General features: G+C 38.9%; 1 long non-coding RNA gene across 1 annotated transcript; it reads left to right on the top strand.

Annotated features, from left to right (window-relative positions):
• The first annotated feature begins 13,995 nt into the window (after nt 1-13,995).
• LOC142174927 (uncharacterized) lies at nt 13,996-15,277 on the top strand. The gene is made up of 2 exons (XR_012704056.1): nt 13,996-14,256; nt 15,021-15,277. It is a non-coding gene; the product is annotated as an uncharacterized LOC142174927 (long non-coding RNA).
• Nucleotides 15,278-15,596: the final 319 nt, after the last annotated feature.

Genomic DNA, 15,596 nt, shown 5'->3' with positions numbered 1-15,596 from the left:
AGGGGTAAGAGAAACCTGGCCGTGAAGCTCAAAGATAATGGTGTCTTTAGCATCATCGAACCAAAATCATCGGAGAAAGGCCGGAATCGGACCCCCGGTGAGGTTTCAACGACTATCTTCATGGTGGAGGCTTCTGGGGTTTCAAACCTTAGAGAGAAGCAACTATACAGGATCCATGGTGGCTAAAGGTCGAGAGAAGTGAGGACGGAGCATGGCCGGAGAGGCGATGAAGCTCGTCGGAGAAGGAGGAGGGAACCACAAGGTTCTAAAGAGAAGGGAGAGCATCGATTAGAGAGAGAGTGAGATATAGATAGAGACCGATCTCTGAGAAATGAGGGGTCGGGGGTAGCCTTAGGATTTATTTTAGGCAAATTAATCTGGGCCGTTGATCTCGTTTGATCAACGGCTCAGATCAAAACAAAACTGGACCGGGTATCCAAATGGGGTGTGGGTCGTGTCTCAATTGAAATTGGGTCGAATTGGGGTGCAATTTGGGCTTTAATTGAAATGCAACTGGGGCTATGTTTTAAATAGCCTCTTTTCCCCTTTCTACTTTATAAAAATAGTAATAACGATTTTAAAAGCAAATTAAAAATACTAGGTAGGCAAATATTATATAAATATTAGTTTAAAAATATTGTAGCAAATTTTATTGTTATGAAATGCTATTAATTACAAAATAGGCTATAATTGCAATTATATGTAATTTAGCTTTAAAAATGCCAAATAAATTGGTAAAAATATGCAAAAATCACCTTAATTATATTCTGGTGTAAATATGAGAATGAAATAAGTTATTTATCAAAAATTATAATTTTTGAGAATAGTTATTGGATTTTGTGGTATTAAAATAGGCAGTAAATTGGTTTAAAAATCACAAAAAATACCAAAACTCTTGGGTGTGCTTATATATGCACATATATGCTACTTTGAAAATATTTTAGGTATAAAATACATAGGGAAAAATTGACTATCAACATCGGGTCGAAGCCACAGATTTTTTTCTCTACTCAAAATGAAGAACGATTTCACCTGGAACCCGGAATGCCAACCGGCATTAGAGGAACTAAAGCGATACATATCGAGCTCACCATTGCTTCACACTCTAAAGGCAGATGAGAAACTTTACTTATACTTAGTGGTATCGAAAATCGCGGTAAATGGTGTCCAGGTTTGAGAAGAGCAAGGTACACAATTTCCCGTTTATTATGTACGTCAAACCTTAGGAGAAGCAGAAACTAGATATCCACACGTAGAGAAATTGGCACTTGCATTGATAAGCGCCTCTAGAAAGTTAAAACCATACTTTCAATGTCACCCTATATGCGTGTTAACCACTTACCCACTTTGTAATATTTTACACAAGCCCAAACTATCGGGCCAATTGGCCAAATGGGCCGTCGAACTCAGTGGGTACGATATCAAGTATCAACCCAGAATGGCCATTAAGTCTAAAATTTTGGTGGACTTCATGGCCGATTTCATGCCAACCCTCGTACCTGAAGTTGAAAAAGAACTTTTGTTAAAATCAGGCACATCATCTGGGGTATGGACCCTTTTCACAGATAGTACTTCAAATGTGAAGGGGTCCGGGCTAGGCATCGTTTTGAAGCCGCCCACGGGTAGCACTATTAGGCATTCTATCAAGGCATCTAGGTTGACTAATAATGAGGTCGAGTATGAGGCCATGATTGCAGGTCTCGAGCTAGCTAAAAGCTTAGGAGCATAAGTCATTGAAGCCAAGTGTGACTCTTTAGTGGTGGTGAACCAAGTAAATAAAACCTTCGAAGTTCGAGAGGATAGAATGCAAAGGTTTTTGGACAAGCTGCGGTAACTTTGCACCGTTTCAAGGAATGGACTTTATAGCATGTACCTAGAGAACAAAACAGTGAGGCCGATGCACTTGCAAATCTGGGGTCATCGGTCGAGGAAGAAGAGATCAACTCTAGGACTGTCATTTAACTCTCGAGATTTATGATCGAGGAAGGTCATGACGAGATAAATTCTAGAAACTTAAACTGGGATTGGAGGAATAAGTATATTGAATACTTGAAGAACGAAGAGCTTCCATCAAACTCTAAAGAGTCGAGGTCCCTACAAACCAAAGCTGCTCGATTCACATTGGATGAATATGGAACATTGAACAGAAGGACATTCCATGGACCATTGGCAGTATATTTATTACCATAAGACACCGATTGTGTTTTACGAGAGGTCCATGAAGGCACTTGTGGGAACCACTCCAACGCCGAATCGTTGATTCGCAAAATCATTAGAGCAGGATCTTACTAGGATAGCATGGAAAAAGACACTAAGGAGTTTATTTGAAAATGTAATAAACGACAAAGGTTTGCACCGATGATCCATCAACCCAGAGAACAATTTCATTCAGTCCTATCCCCGTGGCCATTCATGAAATGGGGGATGGATATCGTCGGCCCTCTTCCAATGGCCCCAGGTAAAGCTAAGTTCATTTTATTTATGACTGACCATTTCTCTAAATGGGTTGTAGCATAGGCATTCGAGAAAGTGAGAGAAAAAGAGGTTATAGACTTCATCTGGGATCACATCATATGTCGATTTGGGATACCCGCCGAAATATTGTGTGACAATGGAAAACAATTTATCGTTGCATTCTTTTTCCCTTACATCGGTTTTTATCCCAAATGGGTTTTCTGGCGAGGTTTTTAACGAGGGAACAATCATGTGCTACATGAGGAAAATTCAATAGTATCCAAGGCTTCTTTGCAATGAACCTCGAATATTGCGCGGCATTACCCTCGGATTTTACATTTTCGAGGAAATCGGATGTTACATTTTTTATGAAAGTACTTCATGTCAAAAAAAGGTCTCGATAGAGAAACTTTGTAATAGGCCAAATGGTCGAATGAATCGTGTCCATATAGATTAGATTAGTTGAGCCCCGATGGCAAAACATGTACGCATGTATAAATTATTTCAAGAAGCATTCTTTCTATCAAACATCTTGTGTCTCAAAGAAAACTTTCTACTATACGAGCTCCATGCTTATGATTTTGTGAGAAATGGCTTATGGGCCAAGCACAAATATACCTCGAACACTCGGGGACTGCCATCAACGATCGACATATTCGAGTTATCTAAGCTCGAATTCATAAGACCTCAAAGAGGCACCCCTCGATCTATAAGCCAATGCCGTCATTATCGGGGACTAACACTTCGAACATGTTCTAAGTGTTATTGGGAAGTAAGCCCAAGAGGCATACCCAAAGGCTACGACCAAACTAATGCGTCTCGGAGACGTCCGGATCCCACAATCACAATAGGCCTTCAAATTCTTTGAAAAATCGATTAAAAAAGGCTGCCCTCGACAAATAATCAAAAAGGTTTCGATAAAATCAGCCCTCAAAAACCTTAAGTGCTATCAAATTATCTTAACACAAACGTGTTAAGGCACAAAAAGTATAGGGGTTTTAATCGATATCGAACCCTCAAAAAACCCAATGGGTGAAAAATACATGCTAAGGCATAAAGAAAATTTTACTAAGTATTTAAGCATAAATGGGGGAATAATAGCAATCTTTTAGAGGCCATATTGGCCCAATCTAAAGAGCCTAAGGGCTAATACACTTAGAGTTCGAGATCTTGATCTCACTTCACCCGAACCCAAGGGTTCGACTATCCTGAGCCCAAATAAAGAATAACTTGACTATGGCTCGGGGACTCACCATTATCCAACACAAAACCTAAAGGGCCCATGCCTTAAGTTTGAACCTTATTCGAATTCGACTGTGGTAACTTCGAGGAAGCCACCCAAAACCAAAGTCTCGAACGCACCGTTCAAAGCATAAGATCTTGCTAAAATTTTACAAGGCAAGAAATATGATCGAAGACAACATTTGAGAATACATTCAAAAGGGAAAGTTTCTTTATATATATATGTGTGTATATATGGGAAAAAATATGTACAAAGGACTGACGGAGGTCTTACAAAAAGAAAAGGAAAAATAAAATCCTAACTATGCCCGGGGCCAGTTTCTCCCTCAGGGGCAGGTTCTCCTTTGGTCCCCCATCGTTATCGAACCCTCCTTGGCTACCTTCATCATCATCGTCATCATCGGAGGAGACAAGAGACCTGGCATCAGCTTCAAGCGCCTTAGCTTGAGCTATCTCTTTGGAGAGGTCAAAACCTCGAGCGTGGATTTCCTCGAGGGTCTCCCTTTGTGATTGGCACTTCACCAAGTCATTTCTCTGTCGCTATCGATCAAAAGCCTCCCTTAGCTTCATTTGAGCAGCCTCGGCATTGGTCAGTCATGATCTTCATCTTCTCGACCTCCGTCTTAGCTTCAACAAGCTCGGCTTCAAGCTCCTCAATCCTTTTGACCTGGGCTAAGCTTTTCTCTTTGACGCCCTGAAGTTGGGCCTCGGTCGATGACAATTTGGCCAAGGCAGCCTCTTTCTCCGCAGCAAGCCGGTCTATGTTCTCCTTCCACCGATCGTAGTTGGCCTTGATCTGATCGACTTTCCTTCAAAGCAGCTCGATCCTTTCTAGCTTTTGCTGCAACTGAGATATTGAAGTATTAACCTCCACAGTTGAGTCAAGATCGTACTCTTTCAAAAGGATAGTTACCTGCTCATCTAGCTCGGCCTCCTCCTTACGAGCCTGGGGCAAGTCTGCTCTGAGGTCCCTGATATCCTTTTCTTTCTTCACATAGAGGCATTTGAGGGCGTCTCTCTCCTCGGTAACTTCTTAAAATCAGCCTCACACCGTTTTAGCTCAGCTTGGGACTCGATGAACGTTTCTCGATGAAGAAACACAGCCTATGGAGAAAGGAAAGAAATCAGCAAGAAGGAAATAAAAGCAAACGTAATGACGGGGAATGAAGTTTACCTAGTTCAGGAGATAGTGGACCTCATCAAAAACCATCGTCACATCTAGATCGGAAACATCATCGATCCCCGCAAGGCAGCCACGAAATATGTCTTCCCCATCGTGTGTCATTCCCACATCTGGGGGTCTCCATATATTGAGCCTCCTAAAATTGCCCTTCAGAAAATTCAGGGCCGGGCGGCGAATCATCAATAGTGATTGCCCCAAGCAAGTCACTTGGGTCACCCTTTCCCTTTCGAAGAGCCCTACTATCGGACCTTTTGGGCAGACTTGCCGCTTGTTTATCACTACAGGAAGTATCTTTTACCCCCGATCACTCGGGGACTTTGATCGGAGTATATTCGAGGTTGCGGATTGCATAAGGCATCCAGGAAACTGCTACATAACAGATGAAAGCATTACATAAAGCAAAAAATAGAGTACGAAGATTAATGGATAATAAGTTACTTACGATCGAGGTTCCACTTCTCGGGGAACGACAATTTATCGTCAAGGATGAGGTCATAGGTCCTTACTCGCACGAACCGACTCATCCAACCCTAGTCCTTGTCCTCATCGATGCTTGCAAAAAAGGACTTCGTTGATCGGCGTTGGATCTTGATTAATCCTCAAACAAATCAAGGTCGATGCAACCGTATAAGGTGGCTAAGAGTGAACTCCAACCCCTTGTCCTTGCCAGAGAAGAAGCAGAGCATGATCACTATACGCCAGAACGAGGGAGGCACCTAGACGAGAGTAACCTGGAACATCTTGCAAAAATCGCTGATAACTGGGTCAAGAGGACCCAATGTGAAGGGGTAAAAGTGTAAACACTTAGAAATCCCTCCACGTGAGTGGTGATACTTTCTCTGGGAGTAGGGATTTGTACCACGACCTCGGCCCCCAGTTGCAATCTTTCTTCACAGCCTCGAGCTGTTTAGCCATTATCTAGCAAATATACCTCGATACGTATTCGCATCGGCCAGGGAAGGACGGGGGGTTCTCGACTTTGAAGTCATTTTTAAAACACAAGGGTCGGGAACATAATTGTGAGGGAGCGGTTCCACCGGCATTTTGTCACCGACTGGCTGGGATGAAGAAGAAGCTTTCTCCTTTTGTGGGACGGTTTTGGAGGTTTTCGCCATTGATTTAGATGAGATAAAGCGGAATGAGGCGAAATTTGATTTTGGTACTAACGGAATTGACTCAATGGATGGTGAAAGAGAAGAGATGGAGAGAGGAAAAGACTTAGAAAAACTTGGTGAAGATGGAAGTAAAGTTTTGATTCAATAAAGAACTTGTATTTATATATTTATGGTGACGGTTCGACGGCACTAGTGGCTGACCACCCAGTGACAGTCATTAATGATTTGGGGAACTGTACTGATGAAACATTTTGGTTACCTTGACCGCTTATGTCACGAGATGACATCATTATCGGGGTCTCCAGAAAATCGAGGCTCAAGTCGTTTCTTCTCATTTTACTCTAAAAACGAGCGGACTATCTGTATACGGTGAAAATCGGGGCTACCCGATTTCATCCTTTGATGGAAAAAGTGATACCACATTGGAAGGCCATGATGTCGAGTTCGGGGTCGATGTTCCTTTCCAAGATCGAGGTCGATATAACTTACCGAGGTCAGAAGAGTGCATACTTCAAGATGATACTGATATAGTTTAGTAACAGAAAGAGCGAGATACCCGCAACGGACCGAAGATCATGGCGTGAATTTCGAAATGGATTGATCCTCGGCGGTTAATCAGTTGTCAAATATGATTTCCTACTATAATTAGAAGTGTACCTTATTTAGGTTCCCCTATTATATAAAGAGGGATCCCATTCATTTGTAATGATCATTGTTCACTGATAAGAAAATATATGCTCATTACTTTCTTGCTATTTCATTTACTGTTCAATAGAGTTGCTTTATCAGTTTCTATTTCTATTATCATACCTCGAGACTACCATAGGTCGAGGTCGAGATTTGGCTTGCATACTGGTTTGATTTTATTTTATCCTCTAATTTATCTATTTAATTTCTTTTTTATCAATTGGTATTGGATTAAAACACATATCCTTAAAACCACAATATAAGTTTAATTGTTACTCAAATTTCAGGGTAAACAAAAATATCTTCCATGGAAAATATTTTCCGGGAAAATGAATGATTTTATCAACTTATTTTCTCTTGTTTAGTTGGTGATTGAAAAACTTTTTTCGAATTTTTTTTTACTAGTGTTTGGTTAGAGAGTAGAAATATTTTTTAGAAAAATAATTTCTTTTGCTACTTTCCTCACCCCTTCCCCCAAATTTTCATGTTTCCTGTGCTCTCCCTCCCCTCCCCCCATCCAAAATACTCAACGTTTTCAGGACTTATTTTCTTTAAGAATTTAATTATTCTTTTAAAAATTCACACAAACCCAAAGGAACTAATGTGCTGCTTTACCTTTTTACGCAAAATAATGTTGAAATTTAGGCCCCATAACTAAAAAAAATAGTCTTTTTTTGGTTGAAAAAGAAAGTATTCTTTCTACTACATGAAAGAAAGTACTCATTTTATTGAAATGAAAGAAATACTTTTTCTACCATGAAAAGAAAATACTCATTTTATTGAAATGAAAGAAAATACTTCTTACTACATCATTTTGTCCAAATAAAAGAAAGTACTCTTAATAATATTTCTATTTAGGGTTGTATGGGGATACGATAGGAGGGTGGGGCTGGGTGAGGGGTAGGGATAGGGGTTGGGTGGGATAGGGGTGCGGTGGGTGGGGTATGGAGGGGGTTGGTGGGGATGGGGAATAGGGTGGGGGTTGAAAACTAGTTTTGAAAAATATTTTTCCTTCTCTTGATGGGAAAATATTAAGCCAATTAACCTAATAAGGGAAAATTGGAAAACATTTTCGAGAAAATATTTCCATCGTACCAAACGCACCCCTAATAGTTGCTCTAATAGTTTTTTATAGGTGAATATTTCCTACCCTAATTGAAAAATTGATTGAGAAAAATCAAATTGAATCTACTTCAGTCCAACAACTTGGCTGAAAAAGAAAATTAATACGCTGTAAAAGAGACCGTTATCTTGACTAGCTTTTATCGTCTGCGGCCAATCATCTCAATTTCAGAGTCTTACCGATAACTCTGAAACTTTTATGGAGGTATGGAAATAACTGTTTCCGTTGTATTACAATCTTGAATTGTTTTATCCTCTGATTTCCCCGGTCAAATTCCAGTCTGTAATGAATCGAACATGCATGGGACTATTCAGGAGATATTTGACCTATTTCCGAGGCGATGCTAGCGTTTTGGTTACGGGAGAGGCGGAGCTAGAATTTGAAGTTTATGAGTTATAAAATTGCCATCAAACCCATAGCTCATTATAGTTACTGGGTTCACAATTAAGTATTTATACATATTAATGAATTTACTAATACAAATATAGGGTCTAAGCAAAAACTACTGGTTCGTCCGAATCCGTAACTTATACTCTCCCTCCGCCCCTGGTTATGGGTTCAGCCGAATCCAGTATCTTTGGTCTAAATCCAGTATTTGTCTTTAAAAAACTATTGAATATATATAAATTTTTATTTTAGAACCTACTAACGTAAAAAAAACTAAAATTCCGAACCTATAAGCTTCAACTCCCGGCTCCACCTCTGCCTGTAACTACAACCTACTATAATTACTACTCTTTTCTTATGTCACCGGAGTTTTAATTTGTGATTATTCTTTTTCCTTCAAATTGTGAAATTAAGGATCCTTTTGTTTGTTTAATTGGGAGATATATACCACCTTAAACTTTTTTTTTTTCTTTATTCTGCGCCAACCTCAATTCTTCCCTATTTTAGTTAATAATAACAAAGCTATACTTTCAAGGTCTCGTTAACATACTCCTGAGTCCTGAATCTAGAGATAGTGAGTTTAGAATAAATATGATTTTATTATATTATATAATTGTACAGAAATAATAAAAATTGTCTATTAATAAAAGAATCAAGACTATCTGCCATATGAGTATGTTTACATTGTTAGTTTCAACCCCAGATAAATCCACTGTAGTTCAATTTCGACATTATTTTATAACAAAATCGATGTGGTATAAGTAAAACCATAATTAATTATAGATGGATAAAACATTCAAAATAGCAAAACTACTCCCGAGGTCTCCTTAATTAACCCTTATACAATTTTAACAAGCACAAGTTTAATTTATACATTATATATCTAATATTTAGTATATGAATAAAACATTGCATGAAAAATAAGTTATGCATTACAATCTCTGCATTATTGATCTTTATATTTCAGTCCCCGCCTAAATTGTTTCTGGACCAAACAACCCCTCAGTGGATATGTACTAGAGGCGCAGGACCTGCGGGTTCGGCCGAACCCAGTAACTTTGGTCCAAATCCTTTATTATTTTAAGAAAATTCATTGAATATGTATAAATTGTTAATTTAGAACACATTAACATAAACAAACTAAAATACTGAACCCACAAGCAGTGGCGAAGTTAGAAATTTATTCAAGGGTGTTCAAATTTAAAAGAAGTGAAAAAAAATTCCGACAAAGGATGTTCAATATGTGTTATATACATCTAAAATATAATTATGTACAGAGTGCAATTTTTCGACGAAGGGTGATCAGTTGACCACCCTTATCTCCATGTGGCTTCGCCACTGCCCACAAGCTTCAAATTCCGGCTCTGCCACTAATATAAATAGTGCTTATTGGTGTTAAAAAGTTAATAAGCTAAAACCGAGGGGCAATTGAGGTAATTTGAGTGCAAAATAAATTGATTTCGTTTGAGCTTCACAATGTCTCTAACGGTGAAGTGACTCTGTTCAAACATTTTTGGATCCATAGACCACTAGTGAATTAGATTAATGGGCCCACCTTCATAGTTAGAGGAAAGGAGAACAACGGTCCTACATGTCGAATTCTGGTAACCCCGTTGGGTAGCACAGATAGCGATGGCGATGCACACACCACCGCACCACAATAAAAACTCAATGCCACTTGCGTTCATAACTTGTCCTTGGTTTAAACCCTAAAGTACATGTTATACTGGGTTATTATGCGAAAATTTGCGATGACCCGATAGATTATCTTATGTTTTAGAATATAATTCTGGCTTTGAAGCTTTAAATACCTCTTTTTAATCATTCTCGATTTGCGTGCGCAGTCCGGATATTTTTTCGGAAAGCTTTTATGTTAAAACTGAGAAAAATATGAAAGATTTACTTTTAAATCTATTTGAGTTGATTTCGGTCAACGTTTTGAGTAAACGGAGCCGAATTCGTATTTTGATGGGTGCGTATCATAATTTAGGACTTGTGCGTATGCCCGAAATCGAATTCGAAAGTCCCTAACCCGATATCGGACTTTGTTGGAATTTCAAAGTTAGAAACCTAATGACTTTGAAATGTTTGACCAATGTTTGACTTTTTGGATATCGGGTCCGTATTTAGGTTTCGGAACGCGGTATAGGTCCAATACTATATTTATAAATTGTTTTGACAAATTTGGTGAGAAACGGAGATGGTTTGACGTGATTCGAACGTCCGATTGTGAAAATAGAAGTTTCAAAGTTTTCTTGAAAATTTCACTTGATTTGGTGTTCAATTAAATGTTCTAGTGTTATTTTGGTGATTTGATTGCGCGAGCAAGTTCGTATGATGTTTTTAGACTTGTGTGCACTTTTAGTTTAGAGCCCCGAGGGCTCGAGTGAGTTTTGGTTAGCCTACGGAGTGAGATTTGGACTTAGAACATTGCTAGTGTGCCTGAGTTTTTAATGCAGGCCTCAGACCTTGCAATTAAGAGGCCAGGTTTCGCATTTTTGGCCATTGATGTATTTGCATTTGTGAGCTACTCATTGCATTTGCGAAGTGTAGCTGGGGAGGCCAGAGTTCGCATTTGCAAACAAAACTTCGCATTTGTGAAGTGGGGTTGGAGCAAGCAGTGATCGCAATTGGATCAAATGGTCGTAATTGTGGAAGGTCAAAGTTCGCATTTGCGAACGATTCTTCGCGTTTGCAAAGAAAGCAGAGATATAAATGACTTTGCATTTGCGATGGATTCTTCACATTTGCGACGTTCGCATTTGCGAACCCCAGGTCGCAAATGCGTCATCTGCAACTGATCATATATGAGTTAGACGTGATTTTTGGTTCATTCTTCAAATTTTCAAACTTAGAAACCCTAGAGGCGATTTTTTTAAGAAATATTTTTCCCCAAATCATTGGTAAGTGATTCTAAATTAGTTTCTTTCAATCTTCCACTATATTTCCTAAGATTTCAACCAAAAATCTTATGTTTTCATGGTGAAAACTAGGGGTTTGGGTAGAAATAGGGATTTTTGTAAAATGGGGATTTAGAGCTCAAATTGAGGCCGGATTCTAAAACAAATCACATAACCAGGCTCGAGGGTGAATGGGTGATCGGGTTTTGGTCCGAATTTTTGGTTTGGACTAAGCGGGCCCGAGAGTTGACTTTTGTTGACTTTTTCAGTAATGACCTATATTGAATTCCTCGCAATCGTGGGTAGTTCCTAAGGCTTAATTTGAATTGTTTGGTTGGTAATTTGCTAGATTCTATTGGTTCGAATGCTTGTTTGAAAGGCAAAGCCATGGTTGAGCTTTGAATTGATCCTTTTGGAGTGAAGTAAGTGTCGTGGTTAACCTTGACTTGAGGGATTGGGACTTATTTGTCTATTTGCTACATGTTTAGATATTTGGTATAATGCATATGTGAGGTGGCGAGTACTGTTGTCGGGGTTATATCATGCGGGTGAGACTTATTTCTTGCAATTATTGCTTCCTTTGATCGTGTTATCCATGCTTAGACTAGTTATTTGTTAAATTGATCATTCTTATTGTGTTTATGGGCATTTGTAATAATTGAGTATTGATTCCAAGTTGAGATTGGTATTGTGGAACCGTTGTTGAAGTAAGGTTTATACTTGTTGATCCTATCTCCCTGTTATTACTTGTTCATTGTTATGTGGTAAGGGAGAGTGTTAATGCATGAATGATGATGTTGTGCCGTATGTGAGTGTTATTGCATAAAGGGTGATGTCGTGCCATATTGTGAGTGTTAATGTACGAAGGGTGATGCCGTTCCATGTTTTGAGAGTTAATGCATGAAGGGTAATGCCGTGACATTTCTATTGATTTATACTGTGAGTGAGAGTAAAAGCACGAAGAGTGATGCCATGCAGTATCATTGTTTCATTGTGAGGTTGAGAGTAAAAGCATAAAGGGTGATGCCGTTTTCTTCTCTGTGCTTAATTGTTCTTACTGGTTAAAGGCATATTGACTATTCTAATTATCCTTTTCGCGATATCTCTCGTATCTTGTATCCCCTTAGCATGTCCCTCGCAATAGCACATGATTAGTTTTTATCTGTTGTTATCTTGTACATATACTGTTATCTGCACAGGTTTTTCATGTAGGTGTCTTATCATAGCCTCGTCACTATTTTGTTGAGGTTAGACTCAACACTTACGAGTACATGGGGTCGGTTATACTCATACTACACTCTGCACTTCTTGTGCAGATTTTGGTATCGACCCTAGTTGTCCGTGAGTTGGAGCAACTTGGACTAGCTTTGGAGACTCGAGGTAGATCTCCTGGTATCTACAGACCTTGAAGTCCCCTTCTACTTTTTGTATTTCACTAGTTCTTCTCTTTAAAAAACAGTTGTACTTCTTTCAGACTCTATTTGTAGTAAAATCTAGAAGCTCGTGAGTTGTGACTCCAGATCTGCATTATAGTAGATATTAGGCTTTTATGTTATTCCGCACTCAATTTTATTTTATTTTGGTTTAATTGACTTTATCTATTGAAATTGAATGAAAATTGACTTAATGGTTGTCTAACGTTGGATTTCCCAGCAAGTGAAATATTAGGCGTCATCATGGTCCGGAAGGTAGGAATTTCGGATCGTGACAGGTTGGTATCAGAGCACTAGGTTGCCTAGATCTCACAATTCACGAGCATGCTTAGTAGAGTCTGGAGGATTGGTACAGAGACGTATGTACTTATCTTCCATAGGCTATGAAGTTTAGGAACAAATTTCACTTTTATTCTTCTGTGTCGTGAGATTTTGTTCTTTAATTGCTAATTGAACTCTTCTACTCTTGTTCTCTCGCAGATGAACACGTACTTCATCTTAAGCTAAGCAGTAGCAAGGGCCCCCAGTGGCAGCTCCTACGAGGGGCAGAGGTCGAGGCCGAGGTTGTGCCAGAGGCCGAGGCATGGGCAGAGCTCATCCCAGAGATCGAGCAGTAACACCAATAGTGGAGCCTCAGGTGGAGTTTGATGAGGAGGTTCTAGCCCAGACCGTGCCTGTAGGACTAGCTCAGGTCCCGGAGGGGTTCATCGCCACCTAGTGCTTCAGGACGCTCTAGTCCATTTAGTGGGCCTTATGGAGAGTGTGGCCCAGGCCGATACATTTCCTATGGCACCAGCCATCTCTCAGGCGGGGGGAGGAGCACAGATGTTACGCCTCGTATATTACGTCGATATTACATCCCTCAGTTTATATATACGATGATGTTACATCCTGCAGTATTCTATTACGATGATGTTACGCCTTGCAGTATTACATTACGATGATGTTACGCTTCGGAGTATTAAATTACGACGATGTTGCGCCCTATAGTATTGTACGATGAATTTGTCGTAAGGTAATTGACATCAGTCCAAGGAAAAGATTATTTGGAGATTATAAGGATTATGCTATTTCAAACAAGTGATGAGTAAATTCGTGAAGGAGAGATGAGAAGCAAGTAAAAGGAAATAAATTTTCGTCCAAGTTTGACATATTGGGATAAAATACGGCCCGAGCTAAAATACCCGGTATTTATGGATTAGTGCCACACAAGGTACATATGGCCATGATAGTATGGGGTATAAAGTGTATTAAAAAGGATTAGTATTTTAAGTAATTTGAGATAATTTTTAATTATGTGGGTAATTGATTAATTATTGATTAATGGGAGATTAACTAATTAATTAAGAATTTAGTAGGTGGTTAAGGTCTTTTGGATAAAGGCCAAAGGAGGTCACGTGACAGCCCATTATGCTTATATATATATGACTCGTACCATTTAATTGAAAAGTGGCAACTAAAGTTATGTGGCTAAGCCACCACCAGAAGTAATCCCACACCCATTCAAGCACATACTTAGAAGATTTGTAACCTTTTTTTGCTTCATTTGGTGTATCTCATTCTTGGCAAAGCTATGATAACGTTAGCCATTCTTCAAGTTTCAACAAAAACGTGAATTCTTGCAACCAAAAGAAAACCAATGAGAATTGTTAGTAACATAAAAGTTTGCAATTCTAAAGGAGTACGGTGCAACCTTTTTCCAAGAACATCATATGGATTTTTCCTACTTCGGGTATGTTAAGGCTATTCCTTCTTTCTTTTTGGCATGATCCAAGTTATACAGAAGAAACGAGCAACCGCATAGTTTTTATAAATGAATCTATTCATAGAAATACTATAGGGTCTTTGTGTTCTTGATTCCCCATATGACATATTATTTTATCATCTGTTCATGGGTCTTAAAAATACGTAAGTTGGTAGAGTTTATTTCATGATATTAATTAGAGGCATAATGGTCTTATGACGTATCGAAAGATTTTATTAACGTATTTCATATCATTTCATGCATTTTACATGCACATTGATATATATATATATATATATATATATATATATATATATATATATATATATATATATATATATATATATATATATATATATATATATATATATATATATATATATATATATATATATATATATATATATATATATATATATATATATATACGGCATTATATACGCACTACCACCTAATCAGCTGGTATACGTTGATGATTTTGTCCACAGTGGCCGAGATGATATGATGGGATGCCCTTAGAGGCCTGACAATGTTATAAAACATGTACCTATGCACGACATAACATTCATACGCATATGCATGACACTATAATTATTTCATGATTTATAGAGTTATCCAGACTTACAGGTTGAGTCATTTACTCTATATTTCTTTCATGTCTTTTATGTACTTATTTATGTGCCTTACATACTCGGTACATTATTCGTACTGACATCCCTTTTGTCTGGGGATGCTACTTTTCATGCCCGCAGGTCCTGATAGACAGGTCGAGAGCCCTCCAAATAAGCTACCAGCTCAGTGGAAGATGTTGGCGCACTCCATTTGCTTCGGAGTTGCTTGTTGGGTTAGTATGCTTTAGACGTGTATTGTTTGGTATGGCGGGACTCTGTCCCGACCTTTATGAAAATTATGTATTCTTAGAGGCTTGTAGACAGATGTCATGTACGTAAAAGATTGTATGGCCTTGTCGTCCTATGTTCTGTATACGAGTGGTTATTTTGGTCTTATATGCCCCTATGTCTTAAGTATAAGTTGGTATCACATATTGTATTCTACTTATCCCATGGCAGCCTTCCGGCTCAATTATCTATGAAAGTATGACATGAAAAAATATGTTATGATGGTACTCGATTGAGTAAGGTACCGGGTGCCCGTCGCGGCCCATCGGTTTGGATCGTGACAATAGATTCTCGCTACTCACACCCCGGAGCAGATGGTTCCCCAGTATCAGACTCCAACATACCGGCCAGCTGGGGTGGTTCAATTGGTTGTTGCGGCACAAGCCGGTGATGGACCAACTATGTCTTCTGAGGGCCTATTGAGATTGG

The sequence above is a fragment of the Nicotiana tabacum genome, chromosome 20 (genome assembly GCF_000715075.1).
Source record: "Nicotiana tabacum cultivar K326 chromosome 20, ASM71507v2, whole genome shotgun sequence".
Lineage (NCBI taxonomy): Eukaryota > Viridiplantae > Streptophyta > Magnoliopsida > Solanales > Solanaceae > Nicotiana > Nicotiana tabacum.
The sequence above is the reverse complement of the archived record's forward strand: the minus strand, read 5'-3'. Positions and strand labels throughout refer to the sequence as shown.